We start from the raw sequence: 22,192 nt of genomic DNA, 5'->3' as shown, positions 1-22,192 counted from the left end.
GTAAAGCTATAGTTGGGTTTGAAGTAATAATTAAGACATTGTCTGCAAAAAGACATATGCGATGGTCTACTTCCCCTACTTTTATCCCTTTAATAAGCGAAGAGGATCTAATATGTTCTGCGAAAGGCTCCATTGCAAGCGCAAATATCAAAGGTGACATAGGGCATCCCTGTCTGGTTCCATTGTTGATATTAAAAGGGGCGGAAAGAAAACTGGACGAGTATATAGAGGCACTTGGATTAGAGTATAGAGACATTACTGCAGATAAGTAAAAGTCCCCAAACCCAAACTTTTTCAATGTTATGTAAATATAATCCCAGTGTATTCTGTCAAATGCCTTCTCTGCATCCAAAGATAGAAGCAGAGAAGGGGTTCGAGTATACTGTGCCACATCCAGTAAGTCTATAAATCTTCTAGTACCATCTGATGATTGCCTATTAGAAACAAATCCTATCTGGTTATTGGAGATTAATGAGGGTAAGATATTGGACAGCCTTTTTGAGAGTATTTTCGCAAAAATCTTTATATCAGAATTTAAAAGTGATATGGGTCTGAAATTAGCTGGAGTGTCTGCTGGTTTACCAGGTTTTGGTAAAGTTATGATCAGTGCACTTAACATGTCTTTTGGAATTGACTTTTGTGCTGCTATTGAGTTAAAGGTTCTATTTAGGAAAGGGTTTAAAATATGCGAAAGAGTCTTATAATACTCATTTGTGAGGCCGTCTGGTCCAGGGGATTTGTTATTTTTGAGGGAATGGATTGCTTCTGAGATTTCTGAATGCGTAATTTCAGCATTTAGGGATTGATTTTGAATTGGTGATAATGATGGGAGGGAAACACCGTCAAGGAACTCGTTAATATATTCAGATGTGGGTTGAAGAACGTCTGTTGAGCTTCCTAAGTTGTATAAATTTGCATAGTAGTTTGCGAATTCATCTGCTATCTGTTTAGGGTTGAATAATTTTTTGCCTTGAGTGTCATACAAAAAGGGTATTCTAGTTTTAACTTCTCTTTTTTTTATTCTCTTTGCTAGGATTTTTGAAGCTTTGTTGCCTTGTGAGTAATGGTCTGCTTTGATTTTACGTAAGTGGAATTCATGCTTCTCATGTAAGTGAAGATATAGGTGGTGTCTGGCCGTTTTCAACTTGCTAAGGATTTTCGGGTCTAGAGAGGATTTAAATGAATCCTCTAGGGATTTAATATCAGTTAATAGTTTATCCAAGGTTTTCTTTCTATTTCTTTTTTGGATGGCCGCGTGTTTTAACAGTATCCCTCTTATGAACGCCTTGTGTGCACTCCAAAGTGTAGTATCTGATGTCAGGTTATTATCATTAGTCCTAAAGTATTCTTTAAGTATTCTTTAAGCGAATTTTCCACATCCACACGAATACTCGAATTCTGGAGTAGTGAGTTGTTGAGTCTCCAAGGGGAGTAAACTCTATTGTTGTACATATCATCCAGTATAAGGGTTATGAATGCATGATCTGACCAAGTTATATTAGAGATGGATACTTCTAATACTTTTTGGAGAAGCCATTTATCTGAGATAAACAGATCAATTCTAGAGTATGTATTATGTGGATGTGAAAAAAACGAAAAGTCTTTTTTATTTGCATGGTGTACTCTCCAAATATCATGTAGACCTTCTTGAAATAAAAAATCTTGTAGATGGGAGGATTTATCGGAGGGGGGATGAGCAGGGAGCCTATCAATTGAAGAGTCAGGGCACATATTAAAGTCCCCACAGACCAGCAGAGAACCTTGTTTGGATTCTTGAGCCAATCTAATAGTGTGCTTGATAAAATTTATCTGATCAGAATTAGGAGCATATAGATTTACTATCGTGTATCTGGAGTTGTTTATGTCACAAATGATTATAATATATCTACCCTCCTTATCTAATAAGATATTGTGACACTGAAATGCGATAGTATTTTTAAAACCTATAATCACACCTCTCTTTTTTTTTGTAGCTGGAGACATAAAGATGTGTGGGAAAGAGGGGTGACAGAATCTGCGGGAATCCTCCTCATTAAGGTGAGATTCCTGAATGCAAATAATGTCAGCTCTCTGTCTTCTCACTTCACTCCAGTATGTGGAGCGTTTATAGGGGCTATTCAAACCTTCAACATTTGCTAATAGGATCTTTATGCCATTATTAGCCATCTTGAATCTTTAGATGGAGTAATCCTGCTGAATTCAGTATCCTGAGAAAAGTGCAGAAAAAAAAAGAGAACAGGTAATACAGAGCAAAGTACCCCAATGTTACCATTGGATGATTGAGGGGACCATGGAAATATTTCTTTGTTTTCATATTCGTGACGAGATGAGAATAGACCCCCTATATGTAACCTTAAAAAATAATAAGTCAAAATGTAAAACATAACATAAATAATAAATAACAATAACATAGTAAGGGTCCAACAATGACCGTATAATAAGTGAACAATGGATTAGGGAACGTGAACACTTAGATGGAAAAAGTGTCCTGAGAAGTAGAGCAGCAGGGTGTGGATCCCCGCAAGGCTTGTAGAACATAGCAATTTAGTCAAAAGAAAAAGCAGCTATATTTACTGTCCCGGGATGAAGTCATGGTGGGGTTCTTCCTACTCTTGTCCATTCTGGAGTTAAGTTGAGATGACTCTTATCAGCAGGTGGTTTATTAGGAGAAGCGGTCATAACTTTGTCTTTGTCTTTGGTGCCCTCTTGTGGTAGAATAATGTTCCATTTTGAAAAAGCTTCTGATGCTTCCTGAGGAGAAGCTAGGACATGTGATGAGTTTTGATGTCTCACAATAAGTTTGACAGGAAAACCCCATTTGTAGGGGATATTGTTATCCCTTAGCGCTCTGGTGTAAATTTGAAACTCCCGTCTCCTGCTTAGTGTCGCTGGGGATAAATCTGTGAATAGGAGGACATTACTGAATCTATCAGGAATATCTTTCTTCTTTCTTTGAGCTTCTCTCATCAGGGAATCTTTCAAGTGGTAAAAGTGGATCCTAGCAAGGACGTCCCTGGGAACAGAGGCAGGGAGAGCTTTGGGCTTAGGAACCCGGTGTACCCGGTCAATGATTAGCTCTGACTCTGGGGTATCTGGAAGATATGATATAATAAGATCCAAAATAAATTCTTGCAACTGAGAATCTGAAACGTTTTCAGGAATATTTCCAAATCTGATGTTGTTTCTTCTGGAGCGGTCTTCCAGATCAGCAATTTTAAGCTTAATGGCTGCTATATCATCCTCAACCACATTGTGATTGTCCACTAGTGAATTGTGTGCTGTAACAAATTCCTCCATTTTTTCTTCTAAATGCGCTGTTCTTTCTCCTATGGCTACTATATCTGCATGGATGACCGAGATTGTCTCTTTGAAATCTCCATGAATGGATCTTTTTAAATCTGCCAGCATGTCCTGCATTGCATTGACAGTGAGTCCAGGGTCTATGCCTGGTGAAGCAGGGTAAGTATCAAGGGGAGGAATAAATGAATGTTGCTCACTCACCCTTTTTTGTTTTTTAGGCTCCTGTGAAGCTGAAGGACTGGAGTCTGCTGAGGAGGGAGTCCCTGAAGAACGCTGGTCGGGTGTCGCTGCCGGAGATACGCGGAGCTCTCCCTCTGTGTGGCGGGAGTCGGCGCCATTTTGGAACGAGCCAGGAGCAGGGTGGAAGAACGCAGTCATTTTCTGGGGCTGCGTTCCCTTCTTCTTCCCTCTCGTCATCATCAGACGATCTGCGGGGACAAGGACCGTCCAGAGACAGGTAAGTTTTGAAATAATCGCTTGTTTCTGTTCGCTTTAGGCCGCTGTATGGGGATCCATGGACAGAGCTCAAGCTCTAAGCGTCCTCTCCTCCCGGCATCCGGCCACGCCCCTGATAAAGAGGTTCTTTAACGTGATCGTGTTCGGTTTATTTGTGTGATGTTAATAGACGTTGAAGTTTAAGTTGTAATCCTTATGAAAGACTTAGGCCTCTTTCACACGGGCATCATGTTTTTTGCCCGGATAAGATGCGGGTGCGTTGTGGGAAAATGCACGATTTTTCCGCGCGAGTGCAAAACCTTGTAATGCATTTTGCATGCGAGTGAGAAAAATCGGCATGTTTGGTACCCAAACCCGAACTTCTTCACAGAAGTTCGGGTTTGGGTTAGGTGTTAGATTGTATTATTGGGTTAGGTGTTAGATTGTGTTATTTTCCCTTATAACATAGTTATAAGGGAAAATAATAGCATTCTTAATACAGAATGCATAGTACAATAAGGCTGGAGGGGTTAAAAATAAATTAATTAATTAACTCACCTTAATCCACTTGATCGCGCAGCCCGGCTTTCTTCTGTCTTCTTCTTTGCTGTGCACAGGAATAGGACCTTTGATGAAGTCACTGTGCTTATCACATGGTCCAATCACATGGTTCATCACCATGGTGAGGGACCATGTGATGTTACGTCACCACAGGTCCTTAGCCAGAAGCTCAACAGAAGAAGACAGAGATCAGCAACTACGCGATCGGTGAGTTAATTAATTTATTTTTTTAACCTCTCCATCACTATTTTACTTTGCATTCTGTATTCAGAATGCTATTATTTTCCCTTATAACCATGTTATAAGGGAAAATAATACAGATCGGGTCTCCAGCCCGATCGTCACCTAGCAACCATGCGTGAAAATCGCACCGCATCCGCACTTGCTTGCAGATGCTTGCGATTTTCATGCGGCCACATTCACTTCTATGGGGCCTGCGTTGCGTGAAAAACGCAGAATATAGAGCATGCTACAATTTTCACGAAATGCACAAGTGATGCGTGAAAATCACAGCTCATGTGCACAGCCCTATAGAAATGAATGGGTCCGGATACAGTGCGGGTGCAATGCGTTCACCTCACGCATTGCATCCGCGCGGAAAACTCTTCCGTGTGAAAGGGGCCTTAGGGTCATTTATCAATGCATTTACGCCATTATTGTGCTATAATTATTTCCCATGCCATATGAGCACTGTAATTTGCAACTTTGTAACCTTCTCAACACTTTTACAAAGTTGAGATAAAAGGGGTTGGCCGGCTAGTGTAGTATCCTCAACCAGCCAAATTGGATTTTACATAACTTCTCTAATCTCTACTTCTGTCCATAACTAATCTTTAGTATATAATGTATATATGTATATAATGTCCAGACAGCTGAACTTGCGATACAAGTTACACTACATTTCCAACAGTCATAGAAGAAATTTTCACTCATTGGCTATTGCCCTAAATGATCATTTTCAATTATTTTTACAAAACAAATCAGTATTTAAATGTAGGCAACCTGGGCTCCTCCACAGGGCTGCACAGTTCAGGGACATCACATAGATATAGTATAGGGTGTTTTTCAAGGTTTTGTGGTTCTCCATTAGAGCCTATTCAATAACAGATGTTCACGAATTGTGCTGCTGCATTATTCTTGACTGAATTTTATTTTAAAAATGAAAGGAAATTTTTAAAAAGTATAAACAAACCATTGATTTCAAACGACTCCCCAGGTTAAGCCATGCCCCTTAAACCACACCCTCTTTTTATCCATGTAATCTTGGCTAGTATTTTTGTTGGAAAAGTTGGCAACCCTAGATATGCTGCATCCATAATAACCCCCATATCATAAACATAATACATTTTTATGGGTCAAAGAAAACACAATAACAAAAAGAAAACTGTTACAGAAAAAAGTAGTATCAATGAAAAATAGTAATTGTCCTACAAAAAACAAGCCCTGACACAGTTACACCATCAGAACCAAAAATGTTATGGATATTTTAATATAAAGACAATCTATTTGGTGTTTTTATTGTGCAAGTAGTAGCAAGTTTAAAAAAAAACCTATATAAATTAAGTATCGTTGTAATCGCTCTGACCCACAGAATAAAATTATGTTATTTATACCACACATTGAACGCTGCAAAAACAAATCCCAAAACAAACTATGTAAAAATTGAAGTTTTAAAATCCCCCTAAAAAACTAAAAAATATAAATAAATAAAAGTTATAAAATAATTTTTGTGTATCCCACAATTGTTCCTATTAAAACTACAACTTGTCCTGCAAAATTCATGGTCTCATACAGCTAAATTGAAGGGGGGGGGGGGGGGGAGTTATGATCACTGGAACAAAAAGGGGGAAAATATTAACGGTTCTTAGGCCTAGTTCACACAAACTTTTTTTTGCGAGTGTACGGGCCTTTTTTTGTGTTCCGTATACAGAACCATTCATTTCAATGGTTCCGCAAAAAAACGGAATGTACTCCGTATGCATTCCGTTTCTGTATTTCCGTTTTTCAGTTCCGTTGAAAGATAGAACATGTCCTATATTTGGCCGTGGCTCCATTCAAGTCAATGGGTCAGCAAAAAAAACAAACACATACGGAAATGCATCCGTATGTCTTCCGTATCCGTTCCGTTTTTTCTGAACCATCTATTGAAAATGTTATGCCCAGCCCAATTTTTTGTATGTAATTACTGTATACTGTACATGGCATACGGAAAAACGGAACGGAAACGGAAACACGACGGAACTCAAAAACGGAACAATGGATCCGTGAAAAACGGACCGCAAAAAACTATAAAAGCCATACGTTCGTGTGAACTAGGCCTTAAAAGGGTTTTCTAAGATTTTGATTCTGAGAGGTGGTCCCACGGGCGCATCAGAGGGAACCTAGGCCATGACGTAGATGATTGGACAGCTGTGCGCACATGCGCACACAGGAGTGAGGAACTCCGAACACTCTAATTGATGCTATGATCTACACAATTGAATACATATATACATATATTATTCAGCAATGTCGGACGTCATGTGACGATCGGTTCGGCTTGCAGTGTGATTGGATGACATTCAGGTGAGACATGAATGTATATTAGGCTAAAGAGGGTTTTGAAAAAGGTGTATATTCATTGGTCGAATAGTACCAGTACCTTGTAATTGGATAATCGGTATGGGGGTGGCGCACTTGTTTTTAACATAAATATGTGGATGTAATACAATGTGAACAGGCTTGACAAAGGCTGTTTATCAGCCAAAACGTTGTTGCTATGTGTATCATTGCATTGAACTCACAATAAAGTCAATGATGAGAGATGCTGCTGATACCGTTTGTATTCATCTATCCGGAGGATAAGTCATCAGGATTAAAGTCTTGGAAAACCCTTTTAAGGATAAAATTTGTTGACTCAATAAGGCAAAGTTCACACTTCAGCTATTTGGTCAGTCATTTCCATCAGTTACTATGAGATCCATTCTACCTGATATCTGTGTAGGCTTTACTACTGGTTTTCGTTCAAAATAAGGGCTCATGCACACAAATGTGTGCTGCCTGTTCCATGCATTGGGGACCACAAATTGTGGTCCCTATGCATGGGCACCATCCGTGTAGTTATCACAGATGGATGCAGACCCATTCAACTTGAATTGGTCCGTGATCTGTCCACACCGCAAAAAAAATAGAACCTTCCAGATTGCGGACCCATTCAAATGAATGGGTCCGCATCTGTGATGCCATGCACAAACTACCATATTTTATTCACCTGACTTATGCACCAACTACAGTGGTCCCTCAAGTTACAATATTAATTGGTTCCAGAATGAACATTGTATAAAGAAACCATTGTAACTTGAGTAATCGGTTCCAAAGCCCCAAAATGTCATCCAAAATAAGAGAAAATGAAGATTTAAGAAAAATAAGCAGATAACTAAGACAGATAAAACAAGTACTTACATATAACACTCAAGAATAGCTGTTATCTAGCCACTAACCCAGCTATTTTACCAGAGAAGTGGCCTTAATTTGTTGGATCTGGGTCTGAGACATGGTATGTTGCGCCTGGTTTGAACTTACAATGGGTCAAATAAGACCATTGTACAGTATGTTGAAAATATTGTATCCTGAGGCCATTGTATCTTGAGGGATTAGTGTATATTTACTTCAGATATGTACAGTTGCAAGAAAAAGTATGTGAACCCTTTGGAATGATATGGATTACTGCACAAATTGGTCATAAAATGTGATCTGATCTTCATCTAAGTCACAACAATAGACAATCACAGTCTGCTTAAACTAATAACACACAAATATTTAAATGTTACCATGTTTTTATTGAACACATCATGTAAAAATTCACAGTGCAGGTGGAAAAAGTATGTGAACCCTTGGATTGAATAACTAGTTGAACCTCCTTTGGCTTAAATAACTTCAACCAAACTTTTCTTGTAGTTGCAGATCAGACGTGCACAACGGTCAGGAGTAATTCTTAACCATTCCTCTTTACAGAATTGTTTCAGTTCAGCAATATTCTTGGGATGTCTGGTGTGAATCGCTTTCTTGAGGTCATGCCACAGCATCTCAATCGGGGTGGGGGCCGGACTCTGACTGGGCCACTCCAGAAGGTGTATTTTCTTCTGTTTAGGCCATTCTGTTGTTGATTTACCTCTATACATTGGGTCGTTGTCCTGTTGCAACACCCATCTTCTGTTGAGCTTCAGCTGGTGGTCAGATGGCCTCAGATGGTCTAGGGGTTCACATACTTTTTCCACCTGCACTGTGAACGTTTACATGGTGTGTTTAATAAAAACATGGTAACATTTACTTCTTTGTGTGTTATTAGTTTAAGCAGACTGTGATTGTCTATTGTTGTGACTTAGATGAAGATCATATCACATTTTATGACCAATTTGTGCAGAAATCCATATCATTCCAAAGGGTTCAAATACTTTTTCTTGCAACTGTATTTAAAATCTACAAAGTGAAATTTTCGGAAGGATTTTCCCAATTTTGATGTGACTGTTGGGGGTTAAGGAAGGCCGACCTATATTGTTCAGACCCTAGTAAAGATTTGATTTATAGAGACCGACTGATATCACACACCTTTATATTGTTATCTTTCTGTTATGATCTTGCTAGGAATACTCACATCTGCTTCATTGGAAGCCAAATTAATTATTGTGTTAGGATACTTTCACACTAGCGTTTTGGCTTTCCGTTTCTGAGATCCGTATGAATTTTGAATGGAAAAGGATCCGCTCAGAATGCATCAGCTGCCAGTAGCGTTTTTCTGTCCGCCATGTGGTGCGGAGCAAGATGGATCCATCCTGACACACAATGTAGTCAATAGGGATGGATCCATTTTCTCTGACACAATAGAAAACAGATCTGTCCCACATTGACTTTCAATGGTGGTCATGACGGATCCGTCATGGCTATAGAAGACATAATACAACCGGATCTGTTCATGACGGATGCATGCAGTTGTATTATTGTAACGGAAGCATTTTTGCAGATCCATGACAGATCCGCAAAAAACGCTAATGTGAAAGTAGCCGTATACGAGTGGCATCTGAGCTGAATCTCATTACCTGACATCCTGAGAAGCACCAGGGCATTATGCATGTGATTCACTCTTTTAATACTTTATGGGGATTTCAGCTTAAAATAAAAAAAGACTCTGCAAAAACCTTTATTCTCTGGACTGTAATCTAAGATTGAACTTCTATTGTAGAAGATGAAGTGCATGAGTGATGGATGGAAATGAGTTTAATTAGAGGTGATATTTATAAGGATGAATTAGAGCCATGTCTGTAGAGTTATTCCTTACGATGTGTTGGCATCTGTGGCAAGCTGACCCGGCACAATTGCCAGCTGTTGGCTGGACCAAAAAACGTTGCATGCAACATTTTTTGTCTGGATGAAACCTGACATTTATGTTGGAAAACAGCCAGATCACCAATGGACCTCATTACCGTCAATAGGGATCCTGTGGGGAACTATAGAATCTGGCAATGCCAGGCTCGGCGAAATCCGGCAGACTCCTACCGGATCTGGTGCCAGAGATGTAAACATGGCCTTATACAGTTTCTTTTAAATGGTTGCCCAGGACTAAGCATTTATAAATGTATATTTTACTAAGAAGCCTGACCAGAAGCAAAAAAATCCATCTTATATTATGTACACCCTTGATCTTGGGCTCCCAATTCTCTATAGTTTTCTAATGTGGCAAATAAAATATAGGAATAAACATAATACTCTACTCTCTTGTCCTAGTAAATATACACATTTGAGTTTTTGAATTAGTATTATAAAGTTTTGATCATATAATATGAGTATTAATGCTCAAGCACATGAACGTAATTCTAATCCTTGTCCATACTGGGGGTTTTTTGTGGCCCATATGCGGATCCATTCACTTCAATGGTGCTTCGAAAAAAAGGGAATAACTCCGTGTGCATTCTGTGTCCATATGTCCGCATAGCCATTCTGTAAAAAAGTTGTGCATGTCCTATTATTGTCATGGCTCCATTTAAATCAATGGTTCTGCAAAAAATACAGAATGCATACGGAACGCCACCACATATAATCCGTGCTGTGGATCTGTGCTGTATAAATGCTAGGCTATGCCCACTTTAGCCATGTGCTTTTAGTTTGTAAATAAAGATTAGGCAGGTGCAGTGTGTTGTAGGCCAGAACTACATTGCATTATGTCCGGTTTCTGTGTAGAGGAACTTATTTCTCTTGTTCAAAAGCGTCTTTAAGCTAGGGGACAGCAGGTTGGAGCAGTACCAGGACCGAGTATGAAAAGACCAGGCATTAGTGGAGATGACACGCAGCATCCTCGGCTCTGAGCAGAAATATATATATATATATATATATATATATATATATATATTGCTTTCCTTTTAGTACTCCCCTTCTTTTGGTCCCCCAGGGGAAATGTTCACCCATCAAAGCCATGATGAGACATGTCCCCTTTACAAAGCATCTTTAGATTTATAAATACTTTTATATAATTTGTGTTTATTTTATTGTAAAGGCTGAAGAAAAAGCCATTTTCACTTTACTCATTTGTATAATAAACATACTGTTTTAAAAAAAAAAAAACATTTATTGATTATAAACATTAATCAACATAATTACATTAGTACCAGAAACACATTGTAGTTGAGCATTGGTATATGACACACAGGCATATACCTGTACATTAGTGAGACAGGCACTGTTCACATTAGCCTAGTAAACATTAAAATACATTAGTGTAATGGGAGCATGTACATGTTTTCAAAATTGAATTTTTATTGGAGGTACCGTGGACAGCGTAATTGCGTATATTGTGTGCTACTTTAAAAAAAACACTTTTTCCTCATTGGACAAAATATATCTAAAAAAACATCCCTATACATGCATGTTTTTCAACGTAGATGTTGCATACTGTAAAAAAAATAAAAAAAATAGTAAAACAGTACAACACTTTAATATTTAGAGTAACTTTTTAGCCACTTCCAGACCGAGCCATTTGCCCCCTTCCTGACCAAGCCTAATATTGCTAATCTGACATGTGTTACTTTATGTGGTAATAACTTTAAAACGCTTTTACTTATCCAAGACATTTTGAGATTGTTTTCCCGTGACACATTGTACATCACGTTAAGGGGAAATTTGAGTCAATATGTTTTACCTTTTTTTATAAAAAAAATCCAAAAGTTACCGAAAATTTTAAAACAATTCACTGTTTTCTAAATTGGAATCTCTCTGCTTTTAAGACAGAAAGTGATACATCATAAAATATTCATTAATTAACATTCACCATATGTCTAATTTATGTTGGCATCATTTTGATAATATTATTTTTTAGGACATTAGAAGGTTTAGAATTTTAGAAAAAATAAATAAAAATATTTTGTACATTTCAAAATCAAGTTTTTTAAGGACCAGTTCAGTTCTAAAGTCACTTTGAGGAGCTCACATAATAGAAACCACCGATAAATGACCCAATTTAAGAAACTACACCCCTCAAACTATTCAAAACTGTTTGTAAAAATGTTGTTAACAATTCCGCAAGAATTAAAGCAAAATAGATGTGAAATTTCAAAATGATTAGTGCAGATTTTCCATTTTAATCAATTATATATCTGTAATCTTGCGCTGCAGGTTTTCAATGCAATGTGGGAAGATCACAGAAGCAAGTAAATCAAGAAAGTGGAAGACCGCGCTGCTTAATACAACTCCTCCCTTCTTGGTACGGGTTACAAAAGGCACGGGGAAGAATCTGCAAGGGGTATATCCGAGGATCCCTCCTCTCTCCAACACTCCTGTGGGTAATTAAAGGTCGCAACAATAGTAAAGCCCAGACTGCCACCGTCAAATGCAAAGATTTATTGTACTTAGCACAGTATCTCTGATAAAACGCATAAAACAATGGTATGCACACTTCGCTATCGCCAGGCGATACCGAAGTGTGCATGCCATAGTTTTATGCGTTTTATCAGAGATACTGTTGTAAGTACAATAAATATTTGCACGTGACGGTGGTAGCCTGGGCTTCACTATTGTTGCGACGTTTAATCCCCCACAATTTGGTACCCATTTTCTCCTGAATACAGTAACACCCTAATTGTGGTCGTAAACTATTATTTAGAGATACTCCAGGGCTCAGAAGGGAAGGAGCTGCTTTTGGATTTTCTAACATGACATTTTCTGTCATAGTTTTAAAGAGCGAGAACTTGACTGAGCTGCGTGAGGGCTTATTTTGTGCAGGACAAGCTGTATTTTTTATTGGCACCATTTTGGCTTTCTGGTTGCTTGTTATCTAATTTTTTGGGAGGTGAAGTCGCAAAAAAGCAGTTTGGTGTCATGTTTCTATTTTTTTTTTTACACCGTTTACTTGATGGGGTAGATAATGTGATTTTTTTTATAGATCCAGACATCACGGATTGCAACGATACCAAATATATCTAGTTTTTGGTTTATTTTTACGTTTTACACAAAGAACATTTTTAGAAAAAAAAATCATGTTTTTGTGTTGCCATTTTCTTAGAGCCATATTTTTTAAAATTTTCTGGCTATGGTCTTGTGTGAGGGCTTGTTTTTTGTGGAATGTGGTGATGTTTTTATTGATACAATTTTGGGGTACATACAACTTTTTGATTGATTGATATTATGTTTTTTGGGAGGTAAGGTGACAAAGAAAAATGCTGTTTTGGAGTCATTTTTATTTATAATTTTTTTTTACGCCGTTCATTTGATGGGGTAGATCATGTGATATTTTTGTAGAGCCAGTTGTTATAGATGTGGCAATACCAAATCTGTTTATTTTTTTGCCTTTTACACAATTTTTAACACAGCATTGCAACACGTTGCAAAATTGCAACGTGTTGCAATTTTCTTAGATACATTTTTTTTTATTTGGATAGCTTGATATAGTGACTTTTCATTGCTGCCATTTTGGGACACATTCGACTTTGTGATCGAATAACATTGTGATTTTTGGTAGGTGAAGAAACTAAAAAATATTTTTTGACGTAAAGTTTATATATATATTTTTTTTTTTACAGCGTTCACCTTTTGTTGTAGATGATGTGATATTTTTATAGAACCGGTCATTACGGATGCAGTGATACCAAATATGTCTATTTTATTTAGATTTCTTTGTCTATTTTGAATATTTTTTAAATGGCTTAATTAGGGAAAAATTATTTACATGTCAAACTTTATTTTTATAAAAAGCAATTAAAAAAAAAAAAATTATTTACACTTTGTGTCCCCCATAAGGTCATATAATACCTCTGGTGGACATTTAACTTCTCTTTTTTTCTTTTGTTTGTTTTTTACTATTGATTTCTCCTGTAACTGGGGCTGACATAGTAGCCCCAGTTACAGGGGAAATACAGCCCCCAGAGAGGCTGTACAGCATAATACTGTGCTGTACAGCCTCAGTGCGCGGTTGATCGAGGCCCATGGATGACCCAATAGCTCCTGCACTCTCCCAGCCCCGGCGGTCACATGACCAGCAGGCTGGGACAGGAAGCGGCACATCTTTTCCTTGCTGTATACACAGAACTCATTCAGCGATGTGTATACAGCGATCTAGAAGGCAGGAACACCCAGGAACGGTCCCTGCCTTCTCTATGGCGTGCCCTGCTGTCACTGACCTATCTGCTGATGGATGGCAGTTCTCTCCTAGAGAGAAAGGGAGAAAACTAGGTCAATCATCAGCAGGTGGGCAGGAAGAGCAACAATTCATGAATAACTATAACTCTTTTCCAGGCCCAGTCTGCAATGATTGTGATGTTGGTCCTTAGCAACCTCTTACTTTTAACTTTTAAATGACAGACTGCTGAAATCAACTCACCTGTCTTTATTTTATGCTGCTTTTAGTATGGGCAGCATAAAGTTGATGACAGGTTACCTTTAACCTATTCCGGACAACCTTACACAACAGGCGCCACCTGAGGCTAATGAATGAGATCTACAATAACATTGATCATACATTTAACCCCTCATATGCCATGGTAAAAAATCGTGAGCGTGCACTGCCAGTCGTGTACTGGCTGCCCCTAGTGAGAATTGGGAACGCTGGATGGAGTGTACGGAAGCCTCTGTCCTCCAAAATGATCCAAGGCTGCAGCACTTTAGTTCCTTAGTGGAGCTTAGTGTAATTGTCATAGACTCCAATGCTAATGTATTGGAGTCTATGAGAAAATAAATCTAATGATTCCTTGTTATAGTTCTCTGTAGGAAAAAAATAACGTTTTAAAAACAATATAAAAATTAAAATCACCCCACTTTCCCCAAAATTAAAAATACATAAACGATCAAAAAAAAATATCATGGACATTGCCATGTGCAAATATGTCCGTAATATTAAAATATAAAAATGTTTAGCCCATACGGCAAACAATGAAACAGTAAAAATGGAAAAAAAAGGATCAAAAAAGTCATACACACGCCAATGAAAAGTACAAATTGCCCTGCAAAAAATGATCCCTCACACAAAAAAAAGTTATGGGGGTCAGAATATGGTGATGCAAAGATAAAATTAGTTAAAAAAAAAGTTTTTTTCAGCATTAAAATGTAAAAATAACATATATGGTATTATAATTGTACTGACCTGGAGAATGAAAGTAACAGGTCAGTCTTACCGCATAGTGAATGCTGTAAAAACAAAACTCATAAAACTGCGGCAGAATTGTGTTCTTTTTTTATAATTCCATCCCATTTTAGAAGTTATTTCCTGCTTCCACTTCATTATATGTAGAAATGAGCGAATTGAATCAGATGAAGTGGAATTTGATCCGAATTCCAGGAAAAATTTGATTTGCAACGAATACGAATTTCCTCGCGCTCCGTGGTAGCGAATCGCAATTTTTCCTAAAATAGCGGCTACACTTGTGAGGACATAGGGCAAGGCCCATAATGCCACGCAAGCAGCCAATCAGCAGCCAGCCCTGTGAAGTCACAGTCCTATAAATACAGCTGCCATATTAGAATCAGACAGACATTTTCAAGGGTTCTGAGTGCAGGGACAGATGTGAGAAGGTGCTAGGGACAGCAATTGGAAAAACCTGATTGCGGAAAAAAAACTGAAAAAACGATTTATAAGGATAAGGAGGAAAGGATAGATAGGAATCATTTCATAGTATCTTAGTGCAGGGAGATATGTCAGAAAGCGCTAGAAACAGGTCCATAAAAGCGATTTACAAGTGCAGGTAAGGCCTCATGCACACGACAGTATTTTTTCAGGGTCCGCAAAACGGTGTTCCGCTGTTCCGTGATCCGTGTCCGTTTTTTCTTCCGTGTGTCTTCCTTGATTTTTGGAGGATCACCAGACCACTGATCACGGACGCAGATGACAATCTTGTGTGTCTCCGTGTTTCTTCACGGACCCATTGACTTGAATGGGTCCGCGAACCGTTGTCCGTCCAAAAAATAGGACAGGTCCTATTTTTTTGACGGACAGGAAACAAGGATCACGGACGCGGATGACAAACGGTGCATTTTCCGAGTTTTCAACGGACCCATTGAAAGTCAATGGGTCCGCAGAAAATCACGGAAGACGGAAAAACGGACACGGATTCACAGAACGGTTGTGTGCATGAGGCCTAAGGGATAGGGAGGAATCATTTCACAGCATCTAAGTGCAAGGAGAGACGTCAGAAGGCACTAGGGACAGTGCTAAAAAAGTTTTTTACAAATGCAGGGAAAGATTATTTGTGGATCCAAATAGCCATTATACAGCTCTGTCATTCCAGAAATGTGTTCTTAGGGTGCAAGTGCTATGCTGAAAAGCCTTTAGTGGCTTATATCTTTTCAAACAAGGAAAATATATGCGTAGTTCACTTCTGCAGTTATATATGTGTTGAAAGCGTGCAGAAAGAAAAAAATATACACACTTCACTGGTGCAGTTATTTGTGGCAAAAGGGTTTAGTGGCCTATTTCATTATAGAAAGAAGAAAATATACGCACTTCACTGGTGCATACACTCCTCCTCCTCTAGATGAACCCGAATCGCCTCCATTCCTAGATCTTTAGGGATGACCGTGTAGAGTGAGGTTACGTCAGTAGTCGCTAGCCATAGATCAGTATGCACTTCCCCCATCCCCTTAATGATGTTCAAAACCGTACCCGTATCCTTAAGGTAGGATGCTGTTTTCCCTACATATCTCTTCAAAAAATAATCAACATATTCAGTAATACCACTCGTCAAAGATTGGAGGCCCGAAACAATCGGCCTCCCAGGGGGGTCCACTAGCCGCTTGTGGATCTTTGGCAAGTGATATTACCGGTGTTCTTGGATGCCCGATCTTCAAGAAGCCCAGTTCCTTCTTATCTTCAAGAAGCCCAGTTCCTGTGACTGCCCTAATAAGTGAAGTGTACAGTGATTCTTATAGCTGTCATCTGCATGTCATATGGACTCACAGTGTTGTTTCACTACCAAAGCACACTCCATATGCTTGTTACTACAAGGCACAGAGTTCTACATCACTATAAAGGTTCTCAGCAGCCAGGAAATAGCTGTTTTTTAACTTAATTCGCCGTGAATATATTTGGATCGAACCGAACTTCTCCTGAAAAATTCGGAGAACCCGCTAATCAAATTTTTGAGAAATTCGGTCATCTCTAATTATATGCAATCGTAAATTATGCCATTAGAAAGGATAACTTGTCCCATAAAAAACAAGCCCTCATATGGCTATGTGAATAGAAAAGTTATGGCTTTGGGAAGGCTAGGAGGAAAAAAAGAAAATCGACAGGTCATTAAGGGGTTAATAGGGATAATCTGTGTCGAGATAATCTACAGCCTTTCCTCACTTTACAAACAAGAAGAATGAACGTGTCAATTCTTCTTTTTTGCTGCTGTGTATAAATAGGATACAAAATACCCATTCTGGATGCAGAATGTTAGTGGAACTGATAATAATTTTGGTCAGGAATCAATGCCAAAATCTTTATGAAACTCTGAATGGAGCCGTTGAATACATTTTCTCTCGATTTTTTCAAAGGGTTGGCTGGATTCAGCTACAAACCAGACAACACTGTGGAATAACCTAAAATAAAAATCTGAACAGTACTTACTGTACCTAGCAGATCCAGACTCTGGTCCACCTGGCAAGGCTCTGTTTAGATTGCTTAATCGTGTGATCGGTGAAGCCAGTCACTGGCCTCTATGGTGCATATGTTCTTGACATTTACCATTGCAGAACATGACTGGAAGTCTCAGCGGTGCACCAGAGCGGCTAGTAATTGGCTGCAGTGATAACATGTTGCAGTTGAGACGTCACTCCTGCAGCCATCTAAACAGAGCTTTGCCTGGAGGATCCGAGTGACAGCGTTGGATCTGTTAAGTTGAAAATGCTTCATTCATCATTCATTTTCCAGTGTTGTATGGAAGGAGGTGACACAGGGATGTTTCAGTGAACTGGATATCAGTATCAAATTTAGTAAATTTAACTTACAGCATGGTTGTGCTTTAACTGAAAAGAGCAAATGAAATGGGAATAAGTGCAGTAAGCGCTGTCCGGGAATGTCTGGATTTATGGAAACATCCGAATGACTGGTCTCTGCTGTTTCCGCAGCTCCCATAGCAGTGAATGAGAGCAACGCAAACAGTGTAGCACAGGGAGCTATGCTTTATATGTACCACTGTACTTATGGAAACAGGATAGCTTGCGGTGTTATGCTGTTTACGTAGCTCCTATTCACTGCTATGGTAGTTATGGAAACAGCAGAGCGCCCACTGCTCGGCCATTTCCATAACTTCACCTACCTCCAGTAAATGCTGACTGTGGTTATTGTATTTAGACCCTGAAAGGCAGAGATGGGAATAATCCTTTAATGAGGGGATGTATATGAATTGGCCAACTTCACAGTATCCTCTTTGTAGTCACAAACACATAGCAAGTACAACAAATTGCTCCATAATCTGCATGGTCTCTAGTGCCGCTTCTAAGAACTCAGAACTTCTAAGCCGCTAAAATTTTAATTATAAAATTTCTATCTTTTTTTATCACATATGGGTTACTGCTCTCTTTAAGCTTTTAGACTCAACTGTTTTTCACTCATTTAAATGCATGCTGGAAGCAGTTTTAATGAGGGAGTGTTTCAAAGACTTTAAAAGTAAATTACAGTACTACTGTATAAATGAATTATACATTTTCTTCTTTGGCAAATTACTGAAAATGCTATCTCAACCACAAAATGAAAAGGTTTTAAAACTAATTATGCATTATTTCTCTTGAAGTTTCCAGAATGAAGATTCCACTTGATTATTTTGCTTGTGTGCTTTTCAACCAAAAACCTGTGAGTCCGAACCCTTATCTTATCATTAACATGCAAACATTGTAAATGTTTTGCTTCTGAAACATATTTAGTCCTTATAGTACATAGCAGTCCTTCAGATGACTTATGTTGTCAAGTGGTTACAATATCTATTGAGCCTGTTGTTTAGTATGTTTTGAAAGTGAAATGGCTAGAAAAGGCTGGGTGATAGAGATGAGCGAAGTTCTTAAAAAATCGATTTGGCTGCTTCACCAAATTTTGCAAAAAAATAAGCTTTGTGACAAATTACTTCATCACGAAGTGCATTTCTTTGTAATAGTGGGTGCAATGACAGGGAATGGTGATTGCACCCCACCCTGTCATTGTAACCCTCAGATGCAGCATGCATCACTAGCTCGAAGATCTAGCTCACACGGAGCGTGATGACGTTGTCACCATGTACGAGATTTCAGGCGGGTTCTTCAATTAAAATGGCGCCAGCGGGCTCTTCATGCTCAAATGGATGAGATGAGTGTGATTTTTTTATTTTACCCCATTTCAGGGAAAATTGATTTGTTACCACAAAGCTTGAGGAAATTCAGCTTTGTGGCGAGTCAAATTTTCCTTGAAATTCGGATCCAAGTCCACTTCGGGCACTTCGATTCGTTGAACACTACTGGGTGACAACCCTGACTTGTTATGGCGTAACAGGGAGAACCATATGTAACACTAGACAGATTTGACATAGAATATTCTCGTGGATACAGTATGGAAGCTATTGGTTGTCATTCCATCTTTTCAGATTTTCCATTCAGTTTTTTCTGAGGACCTCCTTTAACTTTTACACACACCACGGTCAAATTCTCAGGAAGGTTCTTCCCCGGCAATCACGCCTGACACACATGACAGAACTAACAAGATGTTGCCCATTCCATGCAGAAGTTGGGTGAACAAGCTCTCAAAACAACGAGAAAGGGAAAGATGGGGCAGATAAAATTTATTATGTCCTCTATGTGTCATAGATACTGGGGTTGCCTACTACTGGTAAAGGCTCATAGTATTTGTAGTGTCTTGAAGGGGTATTCCTGTTTCAGACATCCACGGCTGAATTTGGAATACCCATGTTTTGCAGTAGTCAGGGTGGTGAGGTTTACTGAAACAGCCGAGAAGGCTGTGCTATGCTGTCTCCATAACTCCCATAGAAATTAGTAGGAGGGACGGAAACTGTATAGCTCACCATTCTGTGATGCTTTTGTAGCTGCAATTCACATTTTTGGGAGTTATGGAAACATCATAGCAGCTGTAATTCTGGCCACCCTGGCCTGTACACAAGATGGATATTCTGCTCTCAGCCATAAATAGCTGAAAAGGAAATAGCTCTTTAAGAAAATGTGTTGTCAACATGACCACTCCATCAGTCAGGCCACGGCTCTGGTGATGTCCATTATGTCACTAGTAAGATCATGTGTAGCACAGTTCATGAATCTAATTATACAGTCATTTCATACAGTTAATATATGATATGAATTTTTGTGAAATTTGTTCCTGATAAACTGATTGCATTGTAAACAATACTGATAATAGAACGATAAAGAGGTGTGGAACGGCCGGTATGTGCAGTCTCATGTACATTATGCTCTCTTCCTATTAGCTCTTCTCTGACTAGATTGCCAAATCCTGATATGTAGGCTATAAACCTTCAAATATTAATAAAATAATGTAACACTTTTCTTTAGTGTTTTCTCATTTCTTTCACATTTCTTCATTAGGGTTAACAGTCTAAATTCCAAACTAACTTATCTTTATGTTCTTGAAGTGTTATAAGAAACTTAGAGTATCTGGGGAAACGAACATAAAGACAGAGAGATCATACAAACTTCATGTCGATATTGCCCTTGGTCAGATTTGACCCCGTGCATTCTTGGGCAACAGTGCTTATCATTGAATCTCAATGCTTAGCAATAGCATTTTGACTTCAAAGAGATGGTATTAACAAAAGGGCCTATGAGTAACAGTGGCACAGAGACAATTTTTTTTTCTGCTATAATGCAGCCTTTTGAGGGAATTGTCTTCAATAGCTTTGAAGGGAATATTTATAAAATCCTGATATAAGTATACTAAAAGACTGATTATTGGATAGTCCTTGTGTCAAAACTATATTGAATATTTTAAGGAGGTTTTACAGGAGTACAACACTGATGACCTGTCCTAACTAAGGATGAGCTAACCAGTTCGGACCGAACCGGGTTGGTGGGAAAAAAGCACTAGGGAGGAGGAAGGGTTCTAATGTGATCCTGAGAGAAAGTCAGTGTGTGTGTGGGGGGGAGGGGGGCTTACCTTGATTGGCTGCCGGGATGACAGATAGCCTGGACGAGCCAATCAATGTTGCTGCATGCAGGGAGGGGTCCGAGCAGAATAAGCAGAATGTCATTCTGTTCTGGGCTGTGAGAGATAGTGGTTGTGTGTGACGTTGTCTGCCAGGAAAACCATCTTAGGGAATCAGAGAGCATGAAAAATCAATCAGGGACAGTTAGAAATCCATCAAACTTATTGCCAGGAAAAGTGAAGGGAAAGTCTAAGATTCCGAAGAAGAATTCTGTGTGTTTTGTGCAATAGAGAGAAGCAGGGAAGCTGACAGACAGGGAGACGGCAGGACCTGTAGCTATGCCTGCTATCAGAAGAGCAGATGCACCTCAAAAGCAGCTACCTGCTAGAAAATTTGCTTAAAATTGCCCACAAGCAACTTAAGCAGAGAGGAATCATGACTTCAGATGGAAAAAAATTACAAATATTCTAAAAAAACTAATCTATAGCACTATATTCATATTTTAGAATATTTGTCATTTTTTTCCATCTGAAGTGAACAGTGTTCAGTGTTCACTTCAGATGGAAAAAATTATGAATATTCTAAAATACGAATATATAGCATTATATTGAATATAGTGCTATATATTTGTTTTTTTGAATATTCGTCATTTTTTCCATGTGAAGTCATGATTCCTCCCTGCTTAAGTTGCTTGTGGGCCAATGAGTCATTGGCCCTCAAGCAAGAATCAGGGAGGAATCATGTGTTCAGATGGAAAAAATGAAGAATATTCAATATAACGAATATATAGCACTATATTCTAAATATTCGTGAATTCTCGAAGTTGCGATATTCAAGATAAAAATTTGCTTTTAGAATATTCGGGCTCAACACTACTTATTACACTTTCTGACACTTATATGAACTGGATCTTTCCATAGCAAAGTTATTTTATCATGCACAACATTGACTTTGAGAATAATTATGCACTTTCTTGATTAGTTGCTTGTAATTTGCATACACTTTGATGCCACTACTTGTTTGGGCCTATTTAAAGAGGTCATGTTTGTATGTCACACTATGCATAACGCATTGCATTTTTATGGACACTTGAAAATAAATCAACAGTTTTCCAATATTAGGTTGGAGTGTGATCTTCCTCTTGAACAGCAATACCCATAGTGTGGCAGAAATCTACCTGTGTGTATTAAGTTGAAATTGAGCGCCAAGCCTCAGTTGTCTGTTGATGTATTTTCAGTTTCCACACGGTTGGAAATTATTTTTTTTCTGGGATTTTTAAATGTAATTAAACCAGCATATATATTTGATTACTACAAGATGCA

The 22,192-nt window shown here is 38.6% G+C and overlaps 1 long non-coding RNA gene across 1 annotated transcript; it reads left to right on the top strand.

Annotated features, from left to right (window-relative positions):
• Positions 1-3,331: 3,331 nt before the first annotated feature.
• LOC122937784 lies at positions 3,332-18,663 on the top strand. Its single transcript, XR_006389918.1, has 3 exons — positions 3,332-3,757; positions 11,938-12,025; positions 18,528-18,663. It is a non-coding gene; the product is annotated as an uncharacterized LOC122937784 (long non-coding RNA).
• The last annotated feature ends 3,529 nt before the right edge of the window (positions 18,664-22,192 follow it).

Source organism: Bufo gargarizans, chromosome 5 (genome assembly GCF_014858855.1).
Source record: "Bufo gargarizans isolate SCDJY-AF-19 chromosome 5, ASM1485885v1, whole genome shotgun sequence".
NCBI classification, from domain to species: domain Eukaryota; kingdom Metazoa; phylum Chordata; class Amphibia; order Anura; family Bufonidae; genus Bufo; species Bufo gargarizans.
Note: the sequence above shows the minus strand (reverse complement) of the source record. Positions and strands in the feature narration are given on the sequence as shown.